Source organism: Taudactylus pleione, unplaced genomic scaffold (assembly GCF_031769625.1).
Source record: "Taudactylus pleione unplaced genomic scaffold, aTauple2 ptg000055l, whole genome shotgun sequence".
NCBI classification, from domain to species: Eukaryota; Metazoa; Chordata; class Amphibia; order Anura; family Myobatrachidae; genus Taudactylus; species Taudactylus pleione.
In genome coordinates, this window is record NW_028284457.1 from 646,321 (window position 1) to 668,026 (window position 21,706).

The window sequence follows — 21,706 nt, forward strand, 5'->3', positions numbered from 1 at the left end:
CTGCTGCTGCGGTTGGTGTGCTGAGCACACTGACCTTTGTCAGGGCTGCAAACAGCTGTCTTCCTACTGCTGTTGCTGCTTTCATGACCTGATTCATAGTGGCCAGTAGGGAATCCGTGTGTCTTTCTTCCTCTGTGCTCTCACTGCAGCCTGCTCTCAGTCAGCCTTCCTGGCCCACACTACCCATACCCGCTGATCGGTTTGTGTCTCAGCTCAGGAGAGGCAGCTGGATACTAACTTCTGGATGGCAGCACGAGGTAGAGAGGAAGGGCCATCTGTCGGGTCACAAGTTCTACTGCGGACCCCAGTTCTGTGCACAGCACCGCTGGCTGCAGGTCCTTGCATAAGTGAACCACACTGACTACACTGGAAAAAAACAATATTCCACAATAGTTATAAGCATACTGTACATGGAAACAGCAGTACAGTCCCCTCCACCCCCAGAACAGCAGCACAGTCATCCTTACCCCCCCCTTGCAAGTGGTACTGCACCTCACCTTGACCTCTATCATTGCACCTTAACCTCACCCACCTCATTCTGACCTCTCTATCATAGCACTCTAACTTCACCAACCTCTGTTATTGCCTAACCCCCCTCCAACTGATCTCTCTCTCTCTGTGCACCATCCTCACCCACCTTTGCCTGACCTCTCTATCATTGCACCCTAACCTCAGCAACCTCCTTCTGACCTCTCTATCATAGCACACTAACCTCACCAACCTCCTCCTCACATCTATCATTGCACTCTAACCTCAGCAACCGCCTCCTAACCTCTTTCTCTCTGTGCTCCAACCTCACCTACCTTTCCCTGACTACTCTATCATTGCACCCTAACCTCAGCAACTTCCTCCTGACCTCTCTATCTCTGTGCCCTAAAACTGTGTACACACTTATAGATATATCGCCCGTTCCATTGAACAGGTGATATATTTATAGTGCATCACCATGTGTATACGGCGGATATGTCTGTGAACTACTTCGTTCACAGAATTATCCGACCTGCTGTGCAGCACAGTAGAGTGCCGATATATCTGAAAGATTTATCTCCCATCTGCTGGTGTGTATGGGCAACCCGGCGATAGCTCATACACATGCATCGGGACCTGGTGGTGATTGACAGCTCACCTGGGTGGGCAATTTAAATGCCAACCCATTAGAGCTGTCAAGCCTGGCACATCGGGCACATATATTGGTAAGTGTGTATATACTTATCAATCGTCAGAAAGGTCAGCGTGTCAACCTTGTGTATACTAGCTTAACTTCACCCACTTCCTTCTGACCTCTCTATCTATGTGCCCTTATCTCACACACTTCTCCTCCTGCTGGCATCTGTAGCAGAGTTGCAGACAGTGGAAAGGCAGCACCTCCTCCATGTTTAGTATAAAGAAGCAAAGACATAGCTGGGGGATGCAGTCAGGAAGCCAATGGTCGAAATGCCGACCGCCGACTTCCCAACTGCCTAATCCCGGCAGGGGTCTCATGCCTATCATTATCCCTATGCCAGGAGCCCGACGCCTGGAATAACGAATGAAGGTAAGTCGGGCAGCAGGCACAGACAGCTGCAGGGGGTAGGGTTAGGTTAGGGGTTTCCCGGGGGGGACTTAGGGTTAGGCACCCCCCGGGAGGGTTAGGGTTAGGCTAGGATAAGGGGGGGTTAGGGCTAGGCACCCCCGGGAGGTGGTTAGGGTTAGGCACCCCCCCTGAGACTTAGGTTTAGGCTGCGGGGAAGGGGGGGTTAGGTTTAGGCACTTACAAGGGGGGTTAGGGTTAGGTACTTTGGGGGGGGAGGTTAGGGTTAGGCACCCCTAAGGCAGGGTTAGGGTTAGCGGGGTTAGGGATAGTAATAGTAAAAATACTTACCTGCTGCGTCCGGCGGTATTTCATACCAATCTCATAGCCGGCATCTGCTGGGACACAGAATATTGTTGGAAGATCACTTTCCCAATAATAATCCCATAGTATGCTGCTGCCCCTAATTTCTATGTATGTTCTGAGGTGTTTCATAGAGATATTTATTCAAAACATGCAGAAGTAGGCAGGTACTGTCCGCCTACTGCTGTGACATGAGAAGTTGGCTGGTGTGATCAAAAAGTTGGCTGGTTCTGGTTGGTCTGATAACAAAGTTGGTTAAGTGTGTGGGGAAGAATTTTAGTTGGACAGAGAAGTTGGACGGTTGGTCAGTTTGATGGTTGGAGGAAAGTTTAAGCTGGTCATACACTAGACCATCCAACTAGTTGGTTGGTTGGAATGAAAATCCGGTGATGACAATCAGCCATTTGCTTCCAAACACCGGAAAATGGCTGAAAGCTGTTTTTAAAACAAGTTTTCTTTTTAAATCAAACAGATTTAATCAATTTGCCTGCACAACCTTTTCTTGTTTTCTGGTGTTTGGGAGCAAATTGCTGCTTGTCATTTGCTCCCATACATTACTGGAGTTTCATTATAACCAACCAACTAGTTGGATGGTTGGAGGAAAGTTGGTCTGGTGTATGGCCAGCTTTACACTTTGAAGAGTTCATTTAGTCACAATATGCACACTAGCTGACCTACAGTACAAGAGACCTTCTCTTAGTCTGTATACAGACAAGTATTATGCCAGGAGACAACATGGAGGGAGATGGCATGAGCCAATCAGTTGAGTTGAGAGTGAAGTGAAAAGCCATTGGAGAGTAGTTGTTAGTTGAAGAGAAGCACAGGAAGAGTATGTCTCAGCAGTGGCATAACTATAAATTTTGCTACCCCATGCCAAAAAAGTTTCAGGTGCCCCCCCCCTCCCAAAGATCAAACACACCCAAAGACTACGTTTAAGGTGTGTGGTTACATGATACAGCAACGTGCCTTACACATTATGACACACTAAGTAATGCCACTTATAACACAGTGTGCCACACCGGAATGCCCCTTACAACACATTATGACACACCGGAGTGCCCCTTACAACACATTATGCCACACAGCAATGCCCCTTACACATCCCACACAATAATGCCACATATAACACATAATGACATACAGTAAAGCGCTTATAACAAATTTATGCCATGCTGTAATGCCCCTATTTCACATTATGCCACACTGTAATGCCACATACAACACATTATGCCACACAGTAATGCCCCTTACACATTATGCCACACAGTAATGCCCCTAATAGCACATTGTGCACACAGTAATGCCAAATACACATTATGCCAAACAGTAATGCCCATTACATCCCACCCTGACAGATCTACTTCACCAACCCTCCTTTCTGCTCTTGCCAGTCCGTCACCTCAGCTCAAGGCAGGTTGCACAGTTTTTATGTCCGAGTAGAACCAGATTATTGGGAACATAGTTTATAACCTGTAAACTGTGTATCAAATTAGTGCCCCTTATACAGTGCCCCCTGTAGTTGTGCCCCAAAATGCAATGCCCCCTATACTAGTGCCCCTTATGCAATGCCCCCTGTAGTAGTGCCCCTTTTGCAATGTCCCCTGTAGTAGTGCCCCTTTTGCAATGCCCCCTGTAGTAGTGCCCCTTATGCAATGTACCCTGTAGTAGTGCCCCTTATGCAATGTCCCCTGTAGCAGTGCCCATTATGCAATGTCCCCTGTAGTAGTGCCCATTATGCAATGCCCCCTGTAGTAGTGCCCCTTATGCAATGCCCCCTGTAGTAGTGCCCATTATGCATGGCTCCCTGTAGTAGTGCCCATTATGCAGGGCCCCCTGTAGTAGTGCCCATTAAAGTAGTGCCCCCTGTAGTAGTGCCCATTATGCAGGGCCCCCTGTAGTGCCCCTTCTAGTAGTAGTTAGCCCCCTGTAGTGCCCCTTCTAGTAGTTAGCCCCCTGTAGTTAGCCCCCTGTAGTTAGCTGCCTGCAGTTAGCCCCCTGTATTTAGCCGCCTGTAGTTAGCCCCCTGTAGTTAGCCCCCTGTAGTTAGCCGCCTGTAGTTAGGCCCCTGTAGTTAGCCGCCTGTAGTTAGCCGCCTGTAGTTAGCCCCCTGTAGTTAGCTGCCTGTAGTTAGCCGCCTGTAGTTGCTCCCCCCTCCGCGCGCACACAAACAAACACACACACACAAAAGAGAAAAACACAAACACTTACCTTTATCCCCGCTCCAGTGCTGCTGCCGTCCATACCCCGGCGTCCGCTCCTCGGCACTATGGGAGTGACGTCATTACGTCACTCCCATAGTGCCCTGCGGGACCCAGAAGACGGAGCTCACTCCTGAGCTCCGTCCCCGGCGTCCGCTCCTCGGCACTATGGGAGTGATGTCATTACGTCACTCCCATAGTGCCCTGCGGGACCCGGAAGACGGAGGGAGCTCCGTCCTCCGGCTGCCGCCGGGGGCTTGAATAGAAGCCGGGCACCCGCTGGTAACACACTCAGCGGGTGCCCGGCAGATGGAGGGTGCAGGGGGTGCGACTGCACCCCCTGCACCCTCCGTAGTTACTACTACTGCCCCCGTCGACCCAAGCTACCCAGCGCCTCCAAGCCACCGCGGGGGCTGCGGGGGCAGTAGTTACGCCACTGTATCCCATTGTGAAGGTATCAGTGGTATTGACCCTACAAATACATTTGGAAGATAGACAAAAAGACTGGTTATTGAAACCTGAGTTGTTTTACAGTTTACCAGTAAACTCAGCATAATAGGCTGTTGTGTGAATAAATCCTATTGGTCTACAGCTGGCTATGCACTGCAGCAGACCAGCCGACAGGGACTTGGTAAAATCTGACTGTCTGATAGCACTGCGCATCAGTGAGAATGTTTACAATGTAAAAATAGTTACTTCGAATTGATTTTAGCATACAAAGAATGAACATTACATTTCTCAGTTAGCCCTCGATTCCGGGATATAGCCCATTTATAATGATGTAGGGGTATTTTGTTAAATACTAGGGAAGTTTGGCATCTAGAGAATATATAGGTTGGCACCTGAATACAGGAATGCTTAGTCATTGTAGGCCATGTAGTTATTGTGGGCCATGGAGAAAAATGTCCATCACAGTCCTCTGGAAGATTGAAGCTAATTTCTTCTGCCCCCTTTACACATCAAACTTTGACTTATGGATAACTAAAGATGGAGAAGCTTTCAAGTACCTGAGAGAAAAATTTCCACTTCTGAGTGATGCTAAGTTTAAGGAAGGAATCCTTGTTCGTCCGCAATTTGGTGACTTCTTAAGGATGAAAACGTTGTCCGAGTCATCCAGGCTAATGAGAAAGGGGCTTGGGAAGCCTTTAATGGTGTTGTGCATGACTTCTTGGGTAACAGAAGAGCTGGAAACTATGTTGAGATTGTCAACAACCTTCTAGAAAAGTATCATTAAATAGTCTGCAACATGTCACTCAAAATTCCCTTTCCCGACTCTCATCTGGAATCCTTCCCTGACAACTGTGGTGCAGTGAGTGACGGGCACGGTGAGCGATTCCACCAATACATCTAAGCAATGGAAGGAAGATATCAGGCTAGGTGGAACACTTCAATGCTTGCTGACTACTGCTGGACAGTGACAAGAGATGCCCCTGAAGAGGAGTACAAGCAACAAGCAAAAAGACAGCGCTCTCATGAATAGGCCACTGTATGAGATATTAGTGAATAGGCCACTGTATGAGATATTAGTTTTGGTATTAGTTTTGGTTCCTGTATGTTGTTTTGTTTTGTGTTTTTATTTGTGATTGTTTGAATAGAAACAACTAATTCTGGCCATACACGCTACAATTATCGGGGCGATCCGCCTAATATCGGCGGATCGCCCCGATAATTGTAGCGTGTGTGCGGGTGACCGAGGGTTAAATATTGCTCAGTCGGGCATGCAGGATTGTCCAGCATGCCCGTCTGATGCGATATTTACCCGGTAACTGTCGGCCGCATCGGGCTGTGTATGCCCAGCACGGCCGACACACAGACATTTCCTGTGTTCCTTCCTACGGACCTCATTCAGAGTCGGTCACAAGCACTGAGCGCTCGCAACTGGCTCGATGGTTAGTCCCTGTGCACGCGCAGCAGCTGCACTGCGCGTGCGCAAGCCCCGAGCGAGAGAGAAACTCTCTCGCTCCGGAGCTCACTACAAAAGGGCCGGCTGTCGATGTTGATCGATAGCTAGGCCTGTTTTGTAGGCGGGGCGGGGGGGTGGTTTTACAAACGGAGGCGTTCCTTAAGGAATGCCTACCATTTTGTGGGCGGCCGCACTGACATTAGCAGTGATGTCAGTGGGGAGTTTCATGCTCGATCAGAGCAGGAAGCTCCCTGGGGCTTGCGGTTGCCGAGACCCAACCTTAGGGTCTCGTCGCAAGCCCCGATGGTCGCGATGGTCTTGACCATTGCGACCATCAACCTGGTCGGTCGCTAAGCTGTGGGTGGTAACCCACAGCTTAGCTAGCGACCAGGAGGCTGCACTAAAAAATAGAAGCTGCCGCCCTCATTCAGAACAAGCGATCACTTCTTGCGACTGCCTCTGAATGAGGGCCTTATTGTGTGTGGGAGGGCATTCCACAGGGTGGGTGCAGCCCCAAAAAAGTCCTGTAACCATGTATGGGAACAAGTAATGCGTGTGGATGAGAGACGCAGATCTTGTGCAGAGCGGAGATGCCGGGTTGGGAGATAATTTGAGATAAGCGAAGAGATGTATGTAGGTGTGGTATGGTTAATAGCTTTATGTGTGAGAGTAAGTATTTTATATTGAATATGGTGGAAGAAAGGTAACCAATGGAGGTACTGACAGACTAGATCAGCAGACAATGAACGTTTGGCGAGGAAGATCAGCCTCGCAGCTGCATTCAAAATGCATTGCAGTGGCAAGAGTCTGTTTTTGGGAAGACCAGTAAGGAGACTATTGCAATAGTCTATGCGGGAAATAATGAGTGCATGGATTAGAGTTTCTGCAGTGTCTTGTGTAAGGTATGGTTGAATTTTGGATATGTTTTTTAGATGTATGTAACATGATTTTGAGACAGATTGAATGTGGGGAACAAAGGACAGTTCAGACTGTATGGCCAGCTTTACGCTGTAATTGGGATCCACTTGAACACTGTGTAATAACTGGGCACTGATATCCTCAGTTCTCATGCAAATATTTAGTAAGACAATTGGTTCAAAATACTATTGATGTATTCCATATTACATTCTTCATCTAACTTAATGTAAAGATACATCAAGTGCACCATCAACATCAGCCCAATGAACAGATGTAATGAGTATCTAGGATTAATATGCAGCTGTACAGTAAGTGACTGTTGGAGTTTTACAGGTGTTCACTACAGACATAGTAAATGGTTACTATTGTATAATATAACCAACTGTGTATACCTAGGAGATAACCATGCGTATTAGAAGTGAGCTTTAAATCACAATTTCCTCTCACCAGCACCTGGCACAGTGACAGGAGGAGTCTTCACTGAGAGGAGCCATGAGGTCATGAGATCTTGGGTCCTCCAATCAGGCTGCATCTCCTTTGTCATCCAGGAGGAGAGAGTTACAGCATAGTAGGTATGGGGGCAGAACCAATGGCCGTACTCCGATGTGATGTAGGGGAGATCCACTAAGCCAGGTGTCTTCAACCCGTAGCCCGCCGACCATGGAGCGAGGATCCATTTGCCGGGTGCCTGCTGAGATTTTGTTACCAGCGGACGCCCGGCCGGCTCTCTCCCTGAGCCAGCGGCAGTCGGAGGCTGAAGCTAACTCCTGAGCTGCGGCTTCTGGCTCCCGCAATGTGTAGTGCACTATGGGAGAGACATCATGATTCTCTGCTATAGTTCAGAGAAGCAGCTAGGCGGACCGAACGGTAGCGGATGCAGGATTGGGGCTTAAGGTAAGTATTAGGTTTTTTTTGTGTGTGTAAGCGGCTTCACTATAGTGGGCACTACTACTATGGGCATTTACTACTGGGGGCACTACTACTAGGGGGAATTACTACTGGGGGCACTGCATAAGGGGCACCACTCCTGGGGGCACTGCATAAAGAGCACCACTACTGTGGGCTCTGCATAAGGGGCACTACTACTGGGGGCACTGCATAAGGGGCTCTACTATTGGGGCACTGCATAAGAGGCAATACTACTGGGGGCATTACTTAAGGGGCATTACCACTGTGGGCTCTGCATAAGGGGCACTGAATAAGGGGCACCACTACTGGGGGCACTGAATAAGGGGCATTACCAATGTGGGCACTGCATAAGGAGCATTACCACAACTGAGGGCACTGCATAAGGGGCACTACCACTACTGAGGGGCACTGCATAAGGGGCACTACCACTACTGGGGGCACTGCATAAGGGGCACTACCACTACTGGACCGGCGCATGCGCACTAACAGCTGGGAGCCGTGCATGCGCATGTAGCCGGCTTCCAAAGGGCTGCATCATCTGCAATCCCTAGGAGCCAGTTAGGGCTGGTGAAAAGGCAGAGTAGCGGCTTCCTGCTGGAAGCCGCTCTCTGTAAATAACAGCCCGGACTGGCAGTCCCAGGGGGAGGAGACACCTCCCCCTGAGACTGCCTATTGTATATCTGACTGGCAGGTGGCGCTTCCAATAGGAAGCCACTGCCAGTCACAGTGTAGAAAGTGCAGTCACGTGGACTGCACCGACTACACTGAAGTGGCGGATTTTACTGAGGGGGGGGGCTACAGCCTCGCAGCCCCTAGGCAAAATCCGCCACTGATTAGGGGCACTACTAACTCTGAGCATTGTGTATAAGGGGCACAAATATGGGCATTGTGTAAAAGGGGCACTGCTCTGTGTCATACATGAATAAGGCACATAATATGTGGTGTAATGTGAATCAGGGGTGAATCAAGATTGTGCTACTGTGTGGCGTATAGCTTAGTGGCCCTCGGGCTTCGTTGAATTTTTTAATGTGGCCCATACTGTCTTAAAAGTTGAAGGACCCTGCACTAAGCCTTGGAGAGTGACAAAGTACCAACTAATCAGCTACTAACTGTCAGTTTACAGGCTGTGTTTGAAAAATGACAGTTAAGAGCTGATTAGTTGGTACTTCATCTCCATGCACTTTATCTCTCTCCAAGTACATCTATCTATCTATCTATCTATCTATCTATCTATCTATCTATCTATCTATCTATCTATCTATCTATCTATCTATCTATCTATCTATCTATCCACAGTTACATAAAGCAAAGTATATATTCTTATAGAAGAAGGAGAAGGGTGCCACCAAGTGGCAAGCTGATTATTCTTTATATATTGGTTAATGCTTCTGATTGCATGTGATTATAGTTTCACATGGAGGTATTAGAATATATTTGCTCTTGCACTCTTACTGTATACAGGTCAGCTTGCATGCTTTACCAGTAATAACTTCATTTTCTATTCTACATTGTGCTTTCTTTTTTTTTATGATTACTCCCTTTGTCAGCCTTCATTGTGTATTAATTTAGTAGCAGCATATCTGCACAATTTTTACAGAGTAGTAAAAAATAATGAATTTATATAAAAATTAGCACATATATCATTTCTACATTTGATAAAATATTATATAAAATGATAATATTTATCTTTTAAGGTAAATACTAATGTTATGTTTCTTTATGTATTGGTGAAAGGACACAGGACCTCATTCAGAGTCGGACGTTGCGGTCGCACGGTCGTACGCCACCGATGTTCGCTAAACTGCGCATGCGTAAAGTTCTGCTACGATCAGAAATTTCTCTCTCCTTGAACACAGCCAGGTCGGTAGTTTGAGTGACAGAATGAGGCATTTGTGGGCGGGGGAGTGGAGATCCGAACGCAGGCGTGCCTAATTATGCGAACGGCGTTTTATGGGAGTGCATAATTAACAAAGTAGTGTCATGGCACACGTGACATGGGTGGTTTGTACACTGACCTGATCGTAGGGCTTAAGAGAGGGTATGGTCAACTTTAAGCTCTACGACCAGTTCCGATGGTTACCGATGGTCTCGATTAATCCTTATATGGCCGGAGATGACGTGTAATGTGTACAAGAAGGGGGCATATTTTTTGTCTTACGGCCGCATCCTCCCCTTGGTCGGCCAGCTAACGATCCGATCTTAAAGACGCAACTTGCGAGTGCATCATTTGCATATTCGGCCCCTTTTCCCTTACGACCGTGCGGCCGCAATGACCGACTCTGAATGAGGTGCACAGATTCAGTTGTTATCTTAGGTAGAAGAATGAACGCTACTTGGTTAGCGCTGAAATTTGCTAGGAATTGTGTTAAAAAATAGAATTTTTGTGGGAACTGCAATAAAATTTACCTTTATTGATGTTGGTTATGGGACCAGTGGAAAACAGTGGCAAAATACTGCAGACTTACAGACTTAATTTTACTTAGTCACTATTATTCACCTTTTTTAGCCAAGGAGAACTCTTTTAAGTGGTTACAGTAACGGTTTTAAACGGTTAAAGCAGCAAACCCAGGAACAAATCAGGTAATTTCTTTTAAACATACATTAGTGTGGGAGGCAGTTTCAGTGCTCTGTCACTCCCTCCCCCTGAGCTCATGCCGTCATAAGGCTGCTCCCCAGGGGGTGAACAGAGGCAACATGACCGGAGCACTGCAGCACTAGGTGGAGCATCCTCAGGACCAGTGGTAGATCTTACCTAGGAGCTGCGGGCTCTAGCCCCCCCCCAGTAAAATCCACTACTTCAGTGAGCCAGTTGTAGTCTGTGACTGCACTGGCTACACTATGACTGGTGGTGGCTTCCCATTGGAAGCGCCACCTGCCAGTCATGCAAAGGACAGGCAGCCCCCTCAGGTAAGAGGGTAGAAGCCACTGCTGCTCAGGACTCTCCAACCAGATGTACAGGTTGCAGAGTGTCATTCCAAACACTTTGCTAGCCTGATGCAGAGGCAGAGGGGCTGTTTACTAAACACATTGCAATGGTCCAGTATTAATAAATATTTTAAAAGTTTTGTATAGGAAGAAATAAATCAAAAGGTATTGTTATAAATGGGCGCACTGAGAAAATCATTAAAATGTCACTTTTATTAATAAAAGTGACATTTTAATAATTATCTATCAGTGTGCCCATTTATAACAATCACTTTTTTTTTGTTTCTTCCTATGTTAATTCACCTGGTTGTTCAGGCAGCACCTCCATATTTATTTATTATATGAAATGTACAAGGTTTCCATGTACTGTATTCAACTTTTGTTTGCAGATATATATTTTTTGTTTCTTTGTTTCTAAAAGTTTTATATATAAATATATGAGATAAAAACAGAAAATAACAGAACTCTTTTTACAAACAGGATATTGACTGAGAGGTTCAGTCTTTCTCTAGCGAACAGTCTGTAGGAGTGCAATACTAAGCTTTTTGGGGGTATTATAACTATCACTACACTGTCTTCATCTCGATCTCATCTCCATGCTACAACAACACTGATAATCTCATTAATAAATCTCCTTAAAAATCTGTCACTCTCTCCTGTGCCCCCTGGAATGCCAGATCTGTCTGTAATAAACTGGTCCCCACCCATGACCTTTTCATCTCCAACTCTCTGAATTTCCTAGCCTTTATTGAAACCTGGATTTCTCCTTCTGACACCACTTCTCCTGCTGCTCTCTCCTCTGAGGGCCTCACAGTCTCCCCCCCCCCCCTCCCAACCCAGTGGTCATCATGGTGGTGGTGTTGGGGTCCTTTTATCCCCAAGCTACTCCTACCAACTCATTCCCTCTTAACCATTCCTTACATAGTGTACATTTCAGGTCTATGCTATACACCTCTTCCAACCTGTTCATCTTCAAGTAGCTGTCATTTACCATTGCTCTTGCTCTCCCTCCAAATTCCTTGACAATTTTGCTTCCTGGCTTCCTCAGTTCCTCTTTTCAGATCTTCCTTATATATCTTAGGGGATTTCAATATCCCTATCAATATGCCTACAGAATCCTCATACTCTAAACATCATCATTTGGTCTCTCCCAATGGACCAATTCACACTCCCATCTGATTTTCACTGTTCTGATATCTCTGAATTTACCAATTCCCCATTCCCTCTTTCTGACCATCACCTTCTTTATTTTAACCTATCCATCTCACCTTCTCCACTTCTGCCTGTTCACGTACAAGCAACATTGGAGGAGATCTTGCTCTAAGGCAGACTTCCTCCATTTCAAATGTATGATCTCATCCTACAGTGCTGCCCTCTCCCTCTCTAAACATTTATATTTCAAGAACCTTAACACTTCACAATCCTCAAACCACTGGCATCCTTTTGCCTTTATCAACTTCCTTCTCTGCCCAACCCCTCCTTGTCTCCCCAACTTAATCTCTGTCCCTGATTTTGCCACCTACTTTACTTCTAAACTTGACTCCATACATCAAGACATCATATCCCACCAGACCCTCAGCCCCCCACCCCTCCTTTGCCAGGCTACCCCTCCCCATCCATCTTACCAAATCTGACTCCTTTTCCCCCTGAATCTGTAGATGAAGTCATGGTCACTCATCCAGTCTCCCTCCCATTCCATCTCCCCCTTGACCCTATCCCCTCCCACCTCCTACACTACCTCTTTCCTTCTGCTTGTTCCCATCTTGCCCACCTCCTCAATTTCTCCCTACCAAGCTCCTGAGTTTGACAAGATAATTTTAAATGATGGTGTGTTTGGTCGATCCTGTCCATTTTGAAGCCCCAATTTCATCCCCCGAACAAGCAGGCTGCACATATCAGTGAAATATGTGCAAACTGCTTGTTTTTTTTTTTTTTTTCATTTCAACGGTTCATTTAAGGAAATAATTTATGTGAGGTCCCCCTTGTAGTTCCACAAGTGCCAAAGGGCAGGCATGCTGGCACCTGTAGTCCCACTGAAAAATACAATAGTTTTATTCTATTCTTCACTTTATTACCCCCATAACCACCGCTCCAGGGGTTCGGGGAAGAGCCCCCAGGCTACAGATCAAGCCTGGGATTTGGGAGAGGGGGGATCCATTTTTTATGGGTCCCCACCTCCCCTGAGATCCCCGGCTTGGCCTGAGTGACTTGGGGTGATAATGCTTTAGCCCTGGTGACCCGGTATTAGGGTCTCCTGGCTGTGGCATTACACCTTGGTCGTTTTGGGTCCGGTGCTGGTTTTAAATATACGGGGACCCCTACGCAAGTTTTTCCCCCCTATATTTAAAACCAGGACTGGCCCTGCAGCCTGGTGCTGGATTCTAAATGACAGGGGAACCCTACTTATTTTGTTCCCGGTAATTTTAGGAACCAGGACTGGCTGGCATGTCCTGGGCTGGTTATCCTTTTGGGGGGGACCCCATGTCAATTTTTTAAATAAAATTAACCATAAAAACACAAGAATCATTTATAACCATACACAAATCACACTAATTTGTGTATGTTGGATGGCAACTCGCAGCTCAGGAGGTGGTGCATTTAAAACTTCTATTGAGTCCCCGATTTGAGTGCAAAACGACCAAATTCAGCAAAACGAATAATGGTAAATTCACGCAGAAATGAGTGAAAAGTACTTCTGAATTGAGACGATGGTGATAAAATTTCTATTGCAAAAAACAGTTGAATTTGCAGCATAAAACCACCTGATTCTAACTAGAAAAGATGAACAAATCACCTGACTTTAATGATAGTAAATTCCCGATTATCAAAAAAGTGATATTATCACCCTAGAAGGCAAATCGGGACCACGAATCTTAGTAAATTTACCCCCAACTGTCTATCTGCTATTTCTTCCTGAGTGTCCCAGCAGTTTTTTAAACTAAACATGTCTAAGACTGAACCAATCATTTTCCCACCCTCCAGCTTAACCTCGCTTCACACAATTTCATTATGGGTACCGGCGGCCGCGGCTGAAGCACTGAGTCTGCTGTCCATGGCCCTGCTTTGTGCCTGTCTGGGCCTCGGGTCCCCACTGGACCTCGGGACCCGGTACAGGTGTACCCATAGCCCCTCCTGTCGCCGGGCCTGCCTCTACCTATCAGACTTTCCACCTCTCTACAAAACTTCAAACAGGCTCTCAAGACCCACTTCTTCATGAAAGCCACCTATCTCTCATCCTAACCCTCAGTCCCATGCTCACTTTCTACCCCTGTCTGTCTGCCCTTCCCCTTTAGAATGTAAGCTCTCACAAGCAGAGCCCTCTCCCTCATTGTGCTTTTCCTCCCTTACCTACACTACTATCTACTCCATATTCCTCACAATGGCACCTGTCCCTAGACTTCTGCCACCCTGCTACTTATTTGAATGTTATGACCACTGTTGCAGCAAAGTTTATATAGGGCCTGCTTCAGCTTGGATCACACTTGATAATAGGCATGCAATTGGCCGATTGTTGCATACTGTGCAAGCCATTTGTGGGTGGTGATGGGGGGGTGGTCAGCGAAACGTATGCATGCCAGGGCATTTGAACGCAATTGCATGGGCATGCAGAAATTATCCACTGCGGTGGCCTACACAGCCTGAAGCCTGATAGCATGCACTGAAGTTAGCAATATCTGAGTAAGGTCTGACCTTGTGCAAGTATGCGTGAGGCTGCGATGGTACTCGATTGTACTGATGTTTTCACAGTCTTGCTAAACATTACGGATGTGTGTAAGGTAAAGTGGGCGTCCTTATGTAGTGCTGCGGTGGCATAGCAATCACGATGGATTAGCATACTATTGCAGTTGAACTGTGTGCGTAATCGCTATTGCAATCGCAATAGCGATCCTTACTGAATCAGGCCCATAGTGTTTTGTCTTGTACTGTAAGTCACTGTGCTCTTGTTCTGCTCAACTGTTTATGTACTTTGTTAGGCACTGGGGAACCCTTGTAGAACCATATAAATAAAGGATAATAATAATAATAATAATAATAATAATAATAATAATAATAATAATTTTATTTAAATAGCGCTTTTCTCCTAAAGGACTCAAAGTGCTTTACATTTACAGTACAAAGTGCAAAATAAGCTTAAACAAGGGACATTAGTGAAATGCTTGGGTGAAGAGGAAAGTCTTGAGTCTATTTTTGCAGGATTCTAGAGTGGAGGGCTCTCGAACTGAGCGGGGAAGTGAGTTCCAAAGGTTGGAGCCACAAAACTGAATTCGACCCCCAGACGAATTCCGTGAGATTCTAGGTACTGTTAATAGTCCTTCATCAATGGATTGCAGTAATCGAGTGGGACGCTAAGGAATCAGAAGCTGCTTCAGGTACCTTGGGCCATGGTCATGTAGGGCTTTGTAAGTTAGTAAGCCAATCTTGAAAACAATTCGCCATCTGACAGGCAGCCAGTGAAGGGAGTAGAGAATGGGTGTTATGTGGCTGGAACGTGGCTGGTTGGTTAATAGCCTGGCAGCTGCATTTTGTACCATCCGCAAGCGGTGCAATTCTTTTGCTGGGAGACCGAGGTAGAGGGCGTTGCAGTAGTCTAGGCGTGATGATATAAATGCATTTATGACTTTAGACAGATCTTCTGAGGGAATTAAGTGCTAGATTCTGGCTATGTTCCTCAGATGAAAGATTGAGGATTTGATTGTGGCTGATACCTGATGTTTAAGTGTCAAGCCACTATCCAGGACAACACCAACATTCCGCACATGGTTAGTGTTTTGTAATTCTGATCCCCCAAGCGTAAGTCCTGTTGGTTGGCTATGCTGTAGCCCTGTCCTGTGACCTATCATAAGGACCTCTGTTTTATCAGGGTTCAGTCGCAGCCAACTTGCACTCATCCACTCCTGAAGCTCAGCTAGGCAGCCATTTAGGGTTGTTATTCGGTACTTTGTACCTGGAGCAAAGGACAGGTACAGTTGTGTATCATCTGCATAGCAGTGGTAGACCAGGCCATGACGTCTGATTATTTCACCCAATGGTAGCATGTATACTGCAAAAAGCATGGGAGATAGTATAGAACCCTGTGGGACACCACATGGAAGTGGCACTGGTGATGAAGAGTTTAGAAACTCTCTGTGACCTGCCAAAAATAGTAATAATAATAATAATAATAGTAACAGTCCCAGGGCCTGATTTTGAGATTTACGCTAATGCAATCGCAACTGAATTCTTTCATGGATCGCAGTTGCTAAAATATGCTAATGCCTTCCAAAGCATAGTCGAGCATAGCGACGGCCACAGCTGCCTTCTCATATCTGGCGTGCAACAGCGTAAACATCATTAACATTGACGCGCAGTGGGTAGTCACGCAGCAGGTAAATCAAGTCTGACCAGCCCAAACACTGCAGGTCTCCTGACATGTAGAGAGCTCTCATGCTGCACAGGAGATCGCAATGGCTAATTTACGCATACCCATGGAATGGCGTTTAAAAGGTCTGACACGCCTGCATTTTTGTAACCATCCCCCGTTACCACCCCCATATGCTGACTACCTGTCACTCACTTTGCGAGTGGTTCCTCTGTACGAGCAAAATCGCAGTAATCGCTGCACGTGCACAGTGCAAAGCACCGTTTTGTGACAGTTCATTTTAGTGGTTTTCCTGGACCTTTTAAAACCACCAGATGTACTAGGCAAACCGGCTGGAAAACTGTCATTTTACACAACACATCACTATCCCAATTTTTTTTATGTAGAGAATACAAACTACCAAATTGTGAAGCAAAAAATCAATCCATCAAAGGGCTGTCAGTTTGAGCTATGCTGCTTTCACAACCTCTGTAAAAAAAAGTAAAATGAATAACTGTCACCACCCTTCCCTCCCCTCCCCATTGGCCTACTATGTGCAGTGTAAAAAAGTCCTTTTATTAAAAAAAGTAATAAATGATGTGCTCCCTTTTATGTTGATATAAATAATGTGTTACCATTTAGATTTTTGACATAAATAATGTGTCCCTTTATTTGCTAAAATGAGACCAGGGGCTAAATGTAATAGCATGTGATCTTCAGCGGCTGCTAGTTTAGCCTTTAAAATGATTGACATTTTAAATCTACGGGGAGACTTGCATAAATCCCTGCAGCGGCTGAAGGTCACATGCTATTACATTTAGCCCCACTCCTGATTGGCTGTCTGCAAGGGAGCACTGTCGAATGGTCTATGGCATCTCAATGTGTATCTTTTTATTTTAACCTCTAATTGATTATGTTGGCTAAGGATAGAAAAGTGAAGGTAAGTAATATAGGTGTGTTATACCACAACCATGAGGTAGCAATTCATTGGTTTGCTGGCATGGCTCAGGCCGCTGCAGTGATAATGAACTACCAGGGGCGTATTTATAATGGGTGCATCCTGGACTCCTGGACCCAGGGGCCCATGTGCACCGCACACCCTGCACCCATACATTGTTTTTTTATACTTCTCCGATGTCCCCTGGAGTAGCGCTGCAGAAAATGCCTGGAAAATGTACGCCGCTGCCATTTTCCTGGCGTTTTGCGCATGCGCAATAGGAAATCACCGGGGAAATGGCTGCCGCACCATTTTCCTGATCTGCGCATGTGCAGTAGACTCAGGGCACACTCTAGTGCCCGGAGTCTACCGCTGCTGTCAGTTTGCTGATGGCAGCTGGGGAGAGAGGAGGGGGCTCCGGACAGGGAGTGAGCACAGACCCCCTCCTCTCTTAATACGCCCCTGTGAACTACACCATGCTCATCTAGGGCACTTGCACAGACTGACGTGACAGTTACAGAGAGGACAGTTAGTGACGGTTACAGTGGAAGCAGAGATGGACAAGGTGGGAGCTGGGTGATCTGCACATCTAGATGAGAGGAAGGAATTACAGTTCCAGGACTTGGCAATGGGATTACACTCAGCCACTGAGAGGAAAGGTGCAGACACACGGTACGATCTGTTCAATGAACGATATCGTTGAAAGATTTCCCTTGAACTTTCTGTAGTGCAGGACAAACGATATTGGGTGTACACACTGAAAGATATCTTTCAGTGAATCATTCTGCCACATCTCTGAACAGGCAATTCTTGACGATATCGTCCAGGTTGGCCTGAATGTACGGGCGACCAGAGGAGTAGAGAGCCCTGCCGGGCCCGGGTAAAGATGGGGCATGGCCTAACCGTGGGAGGCGTGGCCACGCCCCCTCTTGAAAAAAAACACACACACATTTGCATTGCTGCGCGCTGGGGAAGGTGGCGCTGTGAGACCCTCAGCCTGGGTGGGTGCGATCGCTCCCCCCCACAGGCATAAGAGACTGCTGTGGCTGCTGAGCAGGCACGAGCAGTCTCCCACTGCAGCTCAGCACACGTTGTGTGCTGGGCTGCTGTTTGGGGGTCGGCGCCGGCCCCTCAGGAAGCCCGGGCCTGGGTAAATAGTACCCCCCTCTCTCGGTGCCCCTGCAGATGACCAAAAATATCATTAACGTCCATGCGGGAGCGCGCATTGTTCGTCGTTCATTGCATACAAACAGAACGATATGAACGACATATAGTTCAACGATATCGTTCATAGCGTTGAAACATATCGTACCGTGTGTACGCACCTTGGAAATAAAAGGAGAGATCAGTGAACAGAGAAAGGAGGAGTTTGAGGAAACAGCATAAAGCAAAAACAGATTGATCTGCCAGTTATTCTGCATCCAGAGTCACTTACACACCACAGGGAGCCAGCAGTTATTATCATACCTGACTTTCCCCAAGTTCAGAGGGAGAGCTGATTCACTAGTAATACACTAGGGGGTATATTTACTAAAGTGCAGGTTTTTTAGTAGTAGAGATGTTGCCCATAGTAACCAATCAGATTCTAGTTATTATCTTCTAGAAGGTGCTAGATAAATGTTAAGTAGAATCTGATTGGGCAATCTGCTGTGGGCAACATCTCTACTAAAAACCTTCACTTTAGTAAATATACCCCTAGATGAGAACGTTCCAATTATTACACCACAATGTGGAATAAATATTTTTGTTAGCATCTGAACTGTGTTGCATCTCTCTATGTCTGGGGTATCCTTGCCCCTCTGCTGGGGTGTGGCTTTAGTTAAAGGCTGTTGCTGAAAGAAGACCCCCCACCACTGCAACTCTGATCTGTATGCACACCACACAGTTATCACCCTTAAAACTTTGGGGTATCACATTGGGATTCTACCACAATACAGAATAATTTGGGGGATCAATTAAGTAACAAATAGTATAAAAAGAATTATTGAGGGTATTATTTACTATTTGCATCAGTGGTTCTACAATCACCCTCCAAACGGCAGAATAATAATAGTCAAAATAGCTGGCGATGTGCCGCAGATTCAAATGGGTTTTAGTAAATCTCGCCCCTGATGTAGTAAGCAGAGAGGCTTTGGAATTCACCTCTGAGCATTGGGGCCACTTCCTCCCTCCCTCTGCCATCACTTGACATGCTGAGAGATGTGAACATGCATAGACATAGACATGTATGGCAGAATGTTTCTTTTGCTCTCCAGAGACTTAGAGAATAAAAGCTTAAAGAATACTTAAATTGCTATCTAAACAAACAAATGTAATATGCAGTACTGTATGTGGGATTTATGCTCTAAGCAACAAATGGAGGATTTTCAATTGCATGATCTCAAGAGATCTCTAATTTTGTCACTTTTAAATCTAATTGATTTAGTACATAAATTACTTTTAATCACTTTATAATTTGATGATCTTTTTCTACAATTTAATTTCCTCAGATGATCCTCTGTGGGAATATTCCTTCATATAGTTTAATGGGATGATTGATTAATTGCTCATTCAGGAGAAATGAGGTGAGTCTGTGCAGGAAATTCCTCTTGTAATAGAGGACGCATGCATTTTTGCTTTCAATGCTTAATATTTTGATTCTTACTGTATATAAGGTGTTTTATGGTGCGTACACACGGTACGATTTTAATGAACAATATGATCGATAACAATATCGTTCATATCGTTCATATCGTTCGCTTTTTTGCAGTCACCTACCTGACATCGACCAATGATGCGCGTTCCCGCATGGACGATAACGATATCTATGGTCTTCTGTACATGTAGGCCAATTTGGATTATTTCAACACGATTTGCATGTTAAGAGATTACTTCACTGAAATATCTATCATAGATATCTATCATAGATATCTATCAGTGTGTACAACCAAAATAGTTTGCCCTGCACTACAGAAAGTTGAAGGGAAATCTATCAGTGATATCGTTGATTGTGCAGGTTGTACCGTGTGTCTGCACAATTAAAGTTAAGGGGCCAATACATCAACAATCACAAAAAACTATTCACAGATTCTGTGATTTTTTTCCCCAATTTAAAATGCCCCAACCCACCAATCTGCGCCCATACATTACAGATATTTTTCAGTGATTTGCAGATCATTTTCAGGAAAGACATATCTGCCAATCTTGAAAGGCCCATTATTTTACTAGTAACGGTCTACAAATCTGCTGATTGTTACCATACGCTAGCAATCTACAGCCCAGATTGGTCTGTGAAATCCAACATGTTGGACATCCTGATTCACCGATTCCAATCACTGTTCTGTCAGAATCTGCAATCAGTAAACCCCATTCTTTGCCGATTTTTTTTACACAATCGTCTGCAAAGTGCAGAATTGCCCCAACTGATTGCTGATGTATGGGGGCCATAACTTTGTGTTTCTTTGATCAATTCAGTTTATGAGGTTAATTGCAGAGCATATAGCTAATGCCCAAAACATAACGTGTTAGGTAATTCATACCCCTTTCATATCGGAATGCAGGGTCGCACCCAGGATTTTGTTCACAGGTCCATCCCGAGTGCTACCTGGCTGAGACCATTTGAAACTGGTGGCCCGACCCGCCACTAATGCTGGGTCGATTACATCACCGCCTTCACGTGCTGAGCCGGCCCTAGGCATGGGCATTCTAAGAAAATGCCTAGGGGCGACTGGAATGCCTAGGGGCATTTTCCTCAGACCCTCTGAGGAAAATCTCGATTAAAGAAGATTGAAACGTTAGCTCTACTTACCGACTCAGCATCCTGATTTTTGGAAGTCATATGAGTGCCGCCAGCTTATCTACTATTTATTACTGGTGTGGTTCTTCTATACCCGGGGAGTGCACCAAGGCAAGTACCTAACTATATCTATGATGTATTGAAGGAGTGCCGGTCGTTTGGACTGCTATATATATATATATATATATATATATATATAAATAAATATATATTTATATATAATACAAAAAGGCTGTGGCACTTTTAGCAGTATTTTAGAATTTCAGTGTATACTGGGGGCACCGGAGCCAATTACCATTTTTCAGAAAGAGTGCCGGACCATATTCTCCTTTTTATATATATATATATATATATATATATATGATCAGTATGATATGATATGCCGGTGGCTGAATAGACTGAAGCCCGATCACTGAAGCTACCAACAGGGGACATAAGTACCCTAACCCTCCCCCTCTCCCCCCCCTAACCATCTCTTAGTGGTGCCTAACCCTAACCTCCCCCCAGTGGTGCCTAATCATAACCTCTCCCCAGGGGTGCCTAACCCTGACCCCCCTCCCCGTAGCTTAACCCTAATCCTCCCCGGGGGGTGCCTATCCCTAATCTCCGCCCGGGAGTGCCTAAACCTAACGCCCCCCACCACGGGGAAACTGACATACTTACCCGGGTGTGGATATTCGGGAGTCCAGCGTTCGGGATGCTGATGCCAGTATCCTGTTCTCCTTCAGGATATATCGGCATCAGCATTATGTCGGGCAGCGGGATTACGGTGTCGGTATATGGACGGCCGGCGGCATCCCATCCGACGGCAATATAACTACTTCCGCGTATAAACATTTAGGGCTCTCTCCAATTAGGTGCGATGTGCCGTTACAATGGCACGTCACATCGCACCCTTCGCAGCTCGACCTAATGGGCAGCGAGCACTTT